A 12,259-nucleotide genomic window follows, 5' to 3' on the forward strand; every position below is an offset into this window, starting at 1 on the left:
GAGTTTTCTAATTTTAAAAGAAAGATAATTTTTTATTTATATTTATCATAAATATAATAACTTTTATATATAAAAGTATTTGGATACAAAATATTTTTCTTGTATGTAAATATTATTTTTATTTTGATATTATTTATAAAAATATTTGATTCAATAGAAAATTTATTCCCATTTACAAAAACAAATTAAGATTTTCTCATTAATCGAAATAAATATTAAATAAATTTATAAAAAACATACTTTTTCTCATATTTGAATATTTAAATTAATTTATAAGAGACATATATTTTTCTCAGTAGTACACTTTTTTCCCATATATCATAAAATATTACAATTATTATTTTAATCAAGACTATTTAGTAATAATGTTTTAAATTCATTAATGACACACTAATGTAATAATAATATTTTGAATTATATCACATTCTTGTATTTTGTTTGGTGACACATTTTTCACTTATACTTTTTATATTTATTTTAATTAAGAATTATTCACGTATAAATGGAATATCATTATTACCTCAAACATAAATGTTATTATGACCATTTAAAATATAATTTTTTAATTACACATTTTTATATATTTAATACTTTTAAGATAATTAAAAAAATATTTATTTATTATTTATTAATACTCAGGTAGTATTTATTTATTTATTTTCTGTATATAAACAATAATATAAATATGTAGTAAACAATTCAAATAAATAGGAAAAATAGTAAAAGAGATGTGTAATTGAGAAAAGTATTTTTTATATAGTAATTAATCTCTTTTATATATTCATTGCATTGGTACAAGAGATGTGTAATTGAGAAAAGTATTTTTTAAAAATATGTAGTAAACAATTCAAATAAATATTAATTAATTATTTATTTAAACTCACGTAGTCTTTTTTATTTATTTTATGTATATTTTGAATTGGTTGTTTATTCATCACATTTATGATATATATATATATATATATATATAATATATATATATATATATATATATATATATATATATATATATATATATATATAGAGAGAGAGAGAGAGAGAGAGAGAGAGAGAGAGAGAGAGAGAGAGAGAGAGAGAGAGAGAGAGAGAGAGAGAGAGAGAGAGAGAGAGAGAGAGAGAGAGAGAGAGAGAGAGAGAGAGAGAGAGAGAGAGAGAGAGAGAGAGAGAGAAGAGAGAGAGAGAGAGAGAGAGAGAGAGAGAGAGAGAGAGAAGAGAGAGAGAGAGAGAGAGAGAGAGAGAGAGAGAGAGAGGAGAGAGAGAGAGAGAGAGAGAGAGAGAGAGAGAGAGGAGAGAGAGAGAGACGAGAGAGAGAGAGAGAGGAGAGAGAGAGAGAGAGAGAGAGAGAGAGAGAAGAGAGAGAGAGAGAGAGAGAGAGAAAATGAACTATTAGACTTAAAATGAATGAATGAAATTATGTGTCATTTTCTCAATCAATTTTTTCTCTCCTTTATTATTAAAATAATTGACTTAAATTAAAATATTATATTTTTTACTATCAAAATTCTCTCTTATTTTACAAATTTATTCTAATGATTCAGATTCATTCTAATGATCAAATATAAATTACTATTCTTAATATATATATATATATATATATATATATATATATATATATATATATATATATATATATATATATATATATATATATATATATATATATATATATATATATATATATATATATATATATATATATATATATATAGGTTAATTATGAGTATTGATACACAAAACCGAGTATTGTATAGCATATTATTAATTAAAATGTCAATCAAAATTTAATACCACCATCCTAATTTGTTAATATTTAATTATAAATATCATAATTAAAATCTCAATCAAGACTAAATGTCACTTTAGCTAATGTTTGAGTTATTTTTTTAAAGCAATCCTAATTTATGTTTGAGTTATTTTATAAATAGTTATTAAAAACGTTAAATAATGGTGGACTAAAAGATGTGATAGATCAATCAATAATATAAAATTAAATATTAATTAATGATTTATTATTATTTTTAATCTTTTAAATAATTAAATAAAACAAATTAGTTTTTATGATTCAATGTTTTTAAAAAAGAACATCAATGTTTTAAAAACCAAATCGAATTGGCCGGTTCAACCGGTTGGACCGGGAACCGGAGATGAATCCGGTTGGATCAAACTTTCAAAATCGTTAGTGGATCAAAACCGAATAAAATCGAAAATACCGAATTGAACCATCCAAAACCATTCGAATCAAAGAATTGGAGTCGGTTTTGTAAAACCGCCTGGTTAAAAAAAAATCAAATTAACCATTTTTTTATTTTTAATTTTAATATGTCAATATCAAATTTTAACATACATTCCCCAATCACACAAAAAAAATTCATGTTCTTTTTACAACCATACAAACTTCTAAATTTTGTCACTCAATTATAGTTTTTCTTTCAACCACACTCCATCATCATTACGCCGTCTCTTTTAAATATAGTCACGATATTCAACTCAAAATTAATTGTCGTTCAAGTCAATATTGTTTATTGTTGTCAAGTAAGACTTGTTTGTTGTAATTCAACTCAAATTCGTTTTTATTGTTTAATGAAGTATATTGTATTATTTATTTTGAGTATTCTCTTAATTATTTGAACTTTATTTTAGTTATTATATTCTATTATTTTAATTTGAATTTGAATTAGTTTAACTTATTTTATTATAAATTATTCTTAAATAAAGGTTGAAATGAATTTATAGAACATCTTATTATATATATTATCGATATTGTTGTATTATCTTTGTAATAGATTTTTGAAATATTTATTTTATTAAGTTGTGAACATATGATTATGTGTGCCATATTTATGAAATTTAGTTTCATATTATTAATTTATTTAATAAAAGATTCGACTGAAGATTTAGCCGGTTGAACCAATTAAACCTTAAATCGCAAGTTCCACCTGTTCGATCTCCAGTTCGATTTTTGAAACATTGGTTAAAATGGAGTTTTTGAGAACATTCTGTTTTTTCATATTATAGATTTATTAAATAATAATGATAATATTTAAAAGAAACAATAAAGTGGAAGTTGTATATTATTAAGAAAGAAAGAAAAAAGAAAAGAAACTTATTTTTATGGTAATCTTAAGACTTCAAATAATCTTAACACGTATAAAAATGACAATTAGCATGAAAGAAATAACTTTCCATAAGGCAGAAGCCTGATTACTAACTTCCCATAAGGCAGAAGCCTGATTATGATGGATGTAGTAACTTCCCAGAATGCAACAATTTGGGTACATAAGTATTTCATTCAGAGTTGACTTTGCTTGAGTGTCAGAAAGTCTGGTTATCAGCCTCATCACAGAGCATGATTTGTCAGAGCTTTCAATATGCCTTGTTGTATTACGCATGCCTGGTTGTTATCAGAACTTATATACACCTGGTTCAAAACTTCGTCTGGTTATAGATCTTGTATACGCCTGGTTCCAAAATACACCTGGTTTACTTGAACTTAGTTCAGAACATGAATATATCTGGTTAACTACAAACTACTTAGTTAACTATTCAGAATATAATCCTGTTTCATATGAACTCAATTCACTTTGTTAATGCCTTAGAAACCTGAAATACTTGGTTAACATGATGAACTTTTTCAAAGTTCCCTGAACTTTTTCAAAGTTCCCAGAAAGGTTACCAAAGTCAGAATAATCATTAAAGACATGTTTGGGTTTCAGAACTGGAGTTAGATATATCAAAATCAATCATTCTTTTCCCCCCTTTGTCATCATTCAAAAAGAAGTAAAGACAAAATAAACCAAAATAAAATTATAATTTCATTAAAAAGATAACACAAAGTACATAAATGAAAAACAAAGACAACACAAAGTTTTCAAAACTAGGGTTTAAGGAGGGGGTGGTAGTTTTGATAAGATCAATCCAAGCATCCCTTCAATCTTTGATGTCTTATCATCCTGTTGCTTGAGTCTCTCTTTAGCTTCAGAATTCTCAGCCGCCAGGTGCTTCAAAGTCTTCATAACGACTTCATCATAAATCACAATCTTCTTAACCCCATAGCCGCTTCTAGCTTTAAGAGTTGTCTCAGAGGCAACCAAGGTAGTCTGATCAGGAGAAGGAGGTGGAATTACTTCTAGAGCAGGAAGAAGAATGTTGGAGGAACCTTCTGCAGTAGAGGTTCAACTACACTAGAGAGTCTGGCATGAAAGTCCCGTTTAACTTCCTTCAGGCACATGAACTCCAACTCTTTAGAGCTGACTTCTATCCAACTTCTGAAGTTGTTAGACAAAGTATACACTTTATAAAGATTTGCATTACAAGTTCAAACCTCAATGAGAGTGTTCAGTCTGGAAAAAGCCTCGCTTTCAAACTGAGTCAACAATTTATCCAGATGTGTAGGATGAATGTTGGTTTGAGAGGGTGTTTGGTCAGAGTATGGTTGAGGGTTTTTGTCTAGGAGGACTATGAGCTCAACATCTGACTTAGTATTAGAATCATGTCTGATTCTGTAATAGGGACATCAAAGTGAGTGAGGAGTCCTGGTTGAAAGGTTTCATAAATTTTTTGTGAGGGAGATTTTTCTGGTTGAGTGAGTTGGGATAAGAGGTGAAATGGTAATAATGATTTAGGTGTTAGCATGAGAATGAAGGTTATAATTTCAGAGTGTGATGGTGTTGGTGGTGGAATGGTAACATTGGGATTTGTAGTTTGGGGAGCAGAGAGTGAGAGGAAGTCAACTTGTAAAGAGGTATGTGGGATGGGGACAAATGAAGTGAGTGTAGTTGATGAGATGAATGAACTACTATCAACAGTAAGTAGACGAGTTTCAAAAGGAACATACTTACCAAAAGCAGTTCCTGCAGAAGTAGCTTTAGAGGCTCTGGGTTCTTCAACAGAAGTATCCAGATTCTCCCTATAAGCCTTAAACTTCTTGGCCATTCTCTCATAATGCATCTTAGTAATCTATCTCTTCTTCTTCTTAGAAGTAAATTCAGAATCTACAAGAATAACACATGCATGACACTCCTCCAGGAATCCTACCACCTCTTCCAGAGGATATGGCTTTGAGAAGATAGAAAAATATTCCAAAGGAGTTCTTCTGTTGTGGATAACTTCCTTGGGTATTTCAGCAGGAGGGCTTATCACTTCAGTGATGATGCCCATATTCTTCAGACCTTTGGCATTTAACATCCTTCCATCCATAGGTTGCATACCTTTGGAAAACTGGTCATCTGTTAAAGAGTCAATCATTTTGCTCTCCATCAGAATGTTTGAGATCAACCTACCAAGAGGAATGTAATTCCTCATCTTTCTACTACCATATTTGGTTTCCTTCATATTATTCATTAAGTCCTGAAAGAGAAGTGCATGAAGATTCACCTTCTTCTCAGTAGCAATGTAGTAAAGGATGTATTGCTGGTCACCGTTGATGTTGTCAGGAGAGTTTGTAGATTTTATGTGATGAACACGTCCCAGAAGAATTCTAGACCAAACCTTGAGCTTAGGGTGAAGATCCTTAACCTTGCTTGAGTGTTTTCCAAATACAAAAATCACTTTGGAGATCTCAGCCAAATTGGATTCCTTTTCCACCATTAATTCACATCTGATTCCAGACTCATCGTGTCCAATGAGTTTGGCAATCAACTTCTCCGAAATAACAATCTTCTTTCCAAAGACAAAGGAAGTAACTTGGAAGAGAGAAGATTTAGCATGAACCCAAAATTCTCTAACTAGATAGTAGAAGACTGGGTCTTGAAGATGATTGAAGAACTGTTCCCAACCTTGAACTTTGACATTAGTTAAAATATCAATACCATTGTCTTTCATATTGTCAAACTCAACCAAGATTTCATACAACACTTTCAGATTCTCAACTGGAATAGACAAAGTAACCTCAGGAGCATCATAAGCATCTTCAATTTGAACAAGTTGTCCTGAAGAAGATCTTGATGAAAGAGCTTGTAGTAGATGAGGAATTTGTGGTTTAAGTTACGATGGTGAAGAAGAACTACGAGCAATTAGTTGAGTAGTAGCAATACCTTGTTGTTGAGCTTGTTCTTGTTGATATTGTTGAGCAGATGTTTGTGAAGAATCCATTGTTGTCGAAGAACAAAGGTTTTAGGGTTTGATGAAAGTTTTAAGCTCAAAGAGAGAAAGTGTAGGTTGTGATAGTAGCAAAAGTGTATGAAGTGGATTTAAATAGAGGTTTTTGCAATCATTAAATTTTTTGAATAGTGCAAAAATATGACAACGGGGTAAAGCGTAAAGATTTTACCTAATCCCAAGGTTTATTCACCTAATGTGTCACATCAACAAATAAGAAACGATTCAATTTTCTATGACAATTGTTTTAAAATTGTTCAATTAATCAATACTGATTGACATCTATTAAATGTGAAATTGTTAAGTATCCACAAAGCAGATTTGTTTAACCAAACAAGTTTTGACTAGATACGTCTGAACTTATGAAACCTTCTCACCTTAGAAGACTCACACGTTCAGAACCAAAAATAAATTTCAGAGTCTCATTTGACAATTCTGAGACATTAACATTTTGAGAAAGAACATCCTTTTCATTCTGGACATAAGTCCATTTTTCAAAATTTTCAAAATGAAAACAAATCTATCTTCAGCAAGGGGTTTTGTAAAGATATCATCCCATTGATGGTCTGTATCAATAAATGTTAGATTTAAGATTCCCTTCTGAACATAGTCACGTATAAAGTGATATTTTATCTCAATATATTTTACTCTAGAATGCAAAATGGGATTATTAAATAAACAAATAACAAAAGTATTATCATAGAGTATAAGGATGTTACTCTCATATATCTGGAAATCTTCTAGGTGACATTTCATCTAGAGCATCTGAGTATTGCATCCTAAAGCTGCAATGTATTCAACTTCAACAGTTGAAAGTGCTATTATTGATTGCCTTTTACTGGATCATGAGATCAGGTTATCTCCCAGAATTTGACAGCTTCCATAAGTGCTTTTCCTTTCAAGTCTATCTCCAGCATAATCAGTGTCACAATAACCCACTAGCTTCTAGTCTTTAGATTTTCTATAACATAAGCCAAGGTTAATCGTAACTTTCAAATACCTAAAGATCCTTTTAACAACTATTAAGTAGGACTATCTAGGATCTGATTGGAAGCGAGGATACAAACAAACACTAAACGAAATTTTAGGTCTAGAAGCATTCAAGTATAAGAGAGAACCAATCACACCTCTCTATACCTTATCTTCTACCTTATCACTTACCACATCCTTCTCAAGGATACATGTATGATATGTAGAAGTCTTTGACATCTTTCGTTCTGACATGTCAAACTTCTTAAGAATTTCCTTGGTGTACTTGCTCTGATGGATGTACGTTCCTTTTGTACTTGCTCTGATTAATCTGAATCCCTAGAAAGAACTTGAGTTCTTCCATCAGACTCATCTCAAACTCTACCTGCATAAACTTAGAAAATTCCTTGCATAAAGTAGCATTAGCAGAACCAAATATGATATCATCAATGTAAATTTGAACAATAAGGATATCATTTTTGAATGACTTACAAAATAAAGTTGTATCAATCTTCCCTCTAGTGAAATAATTTTCCAAAAGAAAATTGCTTAGTCTTTCATACCATGCTCTGGGAGCTTGTTTCAGACCATACAATGATTTCTTAAGTTTAAAAACAAAATCTAGATTTTTAGGATTTTCAAAACCAGGGGGTTGGTGTACATACACTTCTTCAGTAGTGTAACCATCCAGAAATGCACTCTTAACATCCATCTGATACAAGATGATGTTATGATTAACAACAAAGGAAAGCAAGAGACGAATAGACTCTAACCTGGAAACTGGTGCAAAGGTTTCTATGAAGTTAATCTCCTCTTGCTGATTATAACCTTGTGCTATCAGTCGAGTCTTGTTTCTTACTACCTCTCCTTGTTCGCTCAACTTGTTTCTGAAGACCCACTTTGTTCCAATAACATGAGTTCCTTAGGGTCTTGGTACAAGATCCCACACTTTATTTCTAGATAATTAATTGAGTTCCTCTTGAATAGACATAATTCATACGGTGTCCAAAAGTGCTTCATCAATTGATATAGGCTCTATCTGAGACACCAAACCCCAAAGAGTCTCTTCAGAAGGTTTGAAAGAGGACTTGGATCTGACAGGTTCAAATTTGTCTCCCTGAATCAATTCTTTGGAATGTGAAGATCTATGTTTGTGCTTCCTCAGAGGAGTCCGAGCTTCAACTGTTTATGGATGAAGAGCTTCAGAGTATTTTTCTTCAGCTTCTTTGGCCTCTGAATTCTTTCCTTCAGAACCTGAATAACTGATTTCTAGATCTGTAAATTTCTCAACTAGTTTTGACTTTTCAGAGTCAAGCTTATCATCCAATATGACATGTATTGATTCTTCAATAATATGTGTCTCAGTGTTGTATACTTTATAGCCTTCTGAGCATTAATAGTATCCTAACATGATGCACTTTTGTGCCTTAGAATCAAACTCGCTCAGATTCTCCTTAGTGTTCAACATAAAACAAGAACATCCAAAAGGATGAAAATATGAAATGTCGGGCTTCAAATTCTTCCATAATTCATAAGGAGTCTTACCCATAATATGTCTTATAGAGATCATATTCTGAATCTAACATGTTGTGACGAATGCTTAGCCACATTAGTCTCGTTGATCATGGTTCTAGCCATCTCTTGCAAAGTCCTATTATTCCTCTATACAATTCCATTTTGTTGTGGAGTTCTAGGCCAGGAGAAATCATAGAAAATTCCACTAGTATCAAAGAGTTTTTCAAAATCTTTGTTTTCAAATTCTTCACCATGATCACTTATGACTTTTACAATTCTGAGATCTTTCTCATTTTGAACTTGGGAGCAGAAGGTAGAAAACACAAAATGTGACTCATCCATGTGTCTCAAAAATTTCACCCATGTCCATCTATTGTAGTCATGAATAATAACTAGTCTGTACTTCTTACCATTGACAGAGTGATAACATGAAATAATATTACATTTTTGGACTCGATTTAATTATATTATATTATTATTTGTTTCAATTTATTTCATATTATTCGATATTACGTGGTATTTTCCCTTCTATTTGTCTCAAGTAACTTATTTGAAGCATAAGTGAAAAAGGAAGAAAAGGGGGTGAAAAAGAGGATGAAAGCAAATTCCACTAAAGCCCAGCCCACAATTACAAGCCAGGAGCGCTGAAGCTGTGACGACCGCCACACAAGGTGTGACGAGCGTCACGCCCTGCTACTTTGTGTTACGAGCGTAACACATGGTATGACGAACGTCACACCCCACTCCTATATTTTTGGCTTTTGACGCGTAACAGAGGCACGTTGCAGCTATTCTTCCGCATGACTCGTTGAAACGTGAAGCTTACTTACTGAAGGCATTTTTGGAAAACGGTTACAAAAGGGACGAATATAAATAGAACCAAAGATCCAACCCTGAAGCCCTCCGCTCTCCTTTTTTTTCCGCCGTGCAAGCATTTACATCACTAATTTTCTACAGCTTTTATCCCTTTGCTTTTATTTTCCTGTCCGATTGAAGAGTGCAAGAACAAATCCAACTGATCTGTGGTGGAGTGTTCAAGATTCCTATTAATTATTCAGGTTCTTTAATTTATTGTTTTAATTTATATATGCTCTGCATTGCTGTTTATTTATATTGTTTGCCTGATATGGTTTTATTTAAGCATGATAATTGTTTAGACCTGTTTAGCATGTCCGGCTAATTAATTTAGATATCGGTATGTAAAGTAAGCGGAATGAAGAAATCAAAACTAAGTTGGTTTAATTCCATTTAAAAATAAAGTCACTCTTTTTATGGTCTCAATTTACAGCATTAATCCCAAAGTTTTTGTACGAGAGTAAAAGACATAAAGAAGTTAAAATCAATAAAACGACGGTTTGAGTTTTTAACTGGACAGTGTAAATTGGACATTAATTCTAAATCAGGGCGAAAGTAATTTTTAGAGTTAATTAAATTCTAATCTTTTTCAAAAAGTATTTTTAAAGGTTAAATGTGAGGACGAGAGTTAAGCATCTAAGTTTAATTATATAATCTAAGTCAATAGAGCGAGAGTTTGAGACGAGGGTGTTTAAACGGTTATTATTTTAATGAAAAGAGTTTCTATAGATTCTATTATTTTCAAAAAGTGATTTTGGACTTAACTAATAAGTGACAACTACGTTAATATAAAGTCATAGTCTATTCAACAGAGCGAGAGTTTGAGATAAGACTTTTAATCAATAGTGTCTACTGAAAAGATTTATTTTAAAACCAAGAAACCAACGAAGATTTGATTCCCTAATTACGACGAACTACATACCAATATCCGCCGTATTCGATATTTAATCTAGATCTTATTTTAGTTTTACTTTTCCCCCTAATCATCAAAGTATCATCCGCCTTAGCTTTACGAAGTAATCTTAGAAAACGGTATATCGATTCATAAGTCCCTGTGGGATCGATATCTTTTAAAACTACGCGATAAGACTGTGCACTTGCAGTTAGTACCCCAATAGACTTATAAAGTCGCGATCAAGTTTTTGGCGCCGTTGCCGGGGACTTTTATTTAGTCGATATCGTAACTCTTCTGTTACGCTGTAGAGACTAAGGCAATTTTTATTTTTTTCTTTCATTGATTTGTATGCCACACACTCGCTTATAAGGCGAGCCGTTTTACTTACGAATCAACGACGTTGAACTATATCTCCGAGTCTTACGACGAATTCGGGAATATCTTGCTGCAAACAATCTCCCTCCTATCGAAGTGCCCGACCTCAAAAATCTTCTTCCTTCGCCGATACCCGAGATGGCAGAACCATCTCGTGCTCTTCGAGATTACGCCGCTCCATCGCAAGATGAGCCGCATTCGAGTATTGCTCCACCCACAATCGAAGCAAACGATTTCGAACTTAAACCTTCGCTGTTACAAGCAGTGCAACAAAATCAATTCTCTGGAAATCCTACCGAGGATCCAAACCTTCATTTATCCGTATTTGTCCAATACGCTGATACTGTTAAAGCTAATGGTGTCACTTCAGAGGCAATTCGACTTCGTCTCTTTCCTTTCTCATTAAGAGATAAAGCTAGAAGATGGCTTCAGTCTCTTCCTTCAAATTCAGTCACCACATGGAACGAGTTGAAGAAAGTCTTTCTTGCCCGATATTTTCCTCCAAGCAAAACAGCTATGTTGAGAGCCCAGATAAATGGATTTAAACAGAAAGATAACGAGTCTCTTTTCGAAGCATGGGAAAGATACAAAGACATGATGAGACTTTGTCCACACCATGGTTTAGAGGACTGGTTAGTAATTCATACCTTCTATAATGGTCTCTTATACAACACAAGGTTAACAATAGACGCCGCCGCAGGTGGTGCACTTATGGATAAACCTTATACCAATGCTTATCAACTTATCGAAAGCATGGCCCAAAACCATTATCAATGGGGAAGCGACCGAACAATGGTAGAGAAACCTCAAACGAAAAGTGGCATGTACGAGATAAGTAGCCTTGATCATGTTAATGCAAAAGTGGATGCTCTGGCCCAGAAAATTGAAAGTTTAAATGTGTCACCTCCAGCCACCGTGGTTGCCGCATCTCAAAATTGCGAAGTCTGTGGAATCCAAGGTCACACTCCTGCAGATTATCAACTCCTAACAGGAATCCAAGCAGAGCAAGTGAATTATGCTCAAGGAAATCCCTACTCGCATACCTATAACTCAAACTGGAAGAACCATCCTAATTTTTCATATAAGAGCAACAATGCTTTATACACACCAGGTCAATCTCCCAATCAAGCCCCAGCTATACCTCCTGGATATCAAAAGCCGACCCCATCTACACCTAACAATAATGTTCCTAGAAAATCCAACTTGGAAATCATGATGGAGAACTTCATAGCTTCTCAACAGCAAACCAATAAAGATTTCTTAAACCAGAATGTACACACTAGCGAACAAATTAAACAACTAGCAAGTAAAGTAGATGCCTTGGCTACCCATAACAAAATGCTAGAAACACAAATCTCACAAGTAGCTCAACAACAAGCGCCTACTGCTGCCCCAACTGGTACATTTCCTGGACAGCCCCAACCTAACCCAAAAAGCCACGCTGATGCAATCATATTGAGAAGTGGAACAGAGGTAGAAGGACCGTCTGATCCAAGAATTGAAAACCAAAACTCTAAAAAGTCAACTGAGGAAGAAAATAAACCTAAGGAAAAG

The 12,259-nt window shown here is 32.9% G+C and overlaps 1 non-coding gene across 1 annotated transcript; it reads right to left on the reverse strand.

The window, feature by feature from the left end:
* Positions 1-11,221: 11,221 nt before the first annotated feature.
* On the reverse strand, positions 11,222-11,328 carry LOC127099706 (small nucleolar RNA R71). Its single transcript, XR_007794182.1, has one exon. It is a non-coding gene; the product is annotated as a small nucleolar RNA R71 (small nucleolar RNA).
* Between the last annotated feature and the right edge of the window lie 931 nt (positions 11,329-12,259).

Source organism: Lathyrus oleraceus, chromosome 6 (genome assembly GCF_024323335.1).
Source record: "Lathyrus oleraceus cultivar Zhongwan6 chromosome 6, CAAS_Psat_ZW6_1.0, whole genome shotgun sequence".
Classification (NCBI taxonomy): Eukaryota; Viridiplantae; Streptophyta; class Magnoliopsida; order Fabales; family Fabaceae; genus Lathyrus; species Lathyrus oleraceus.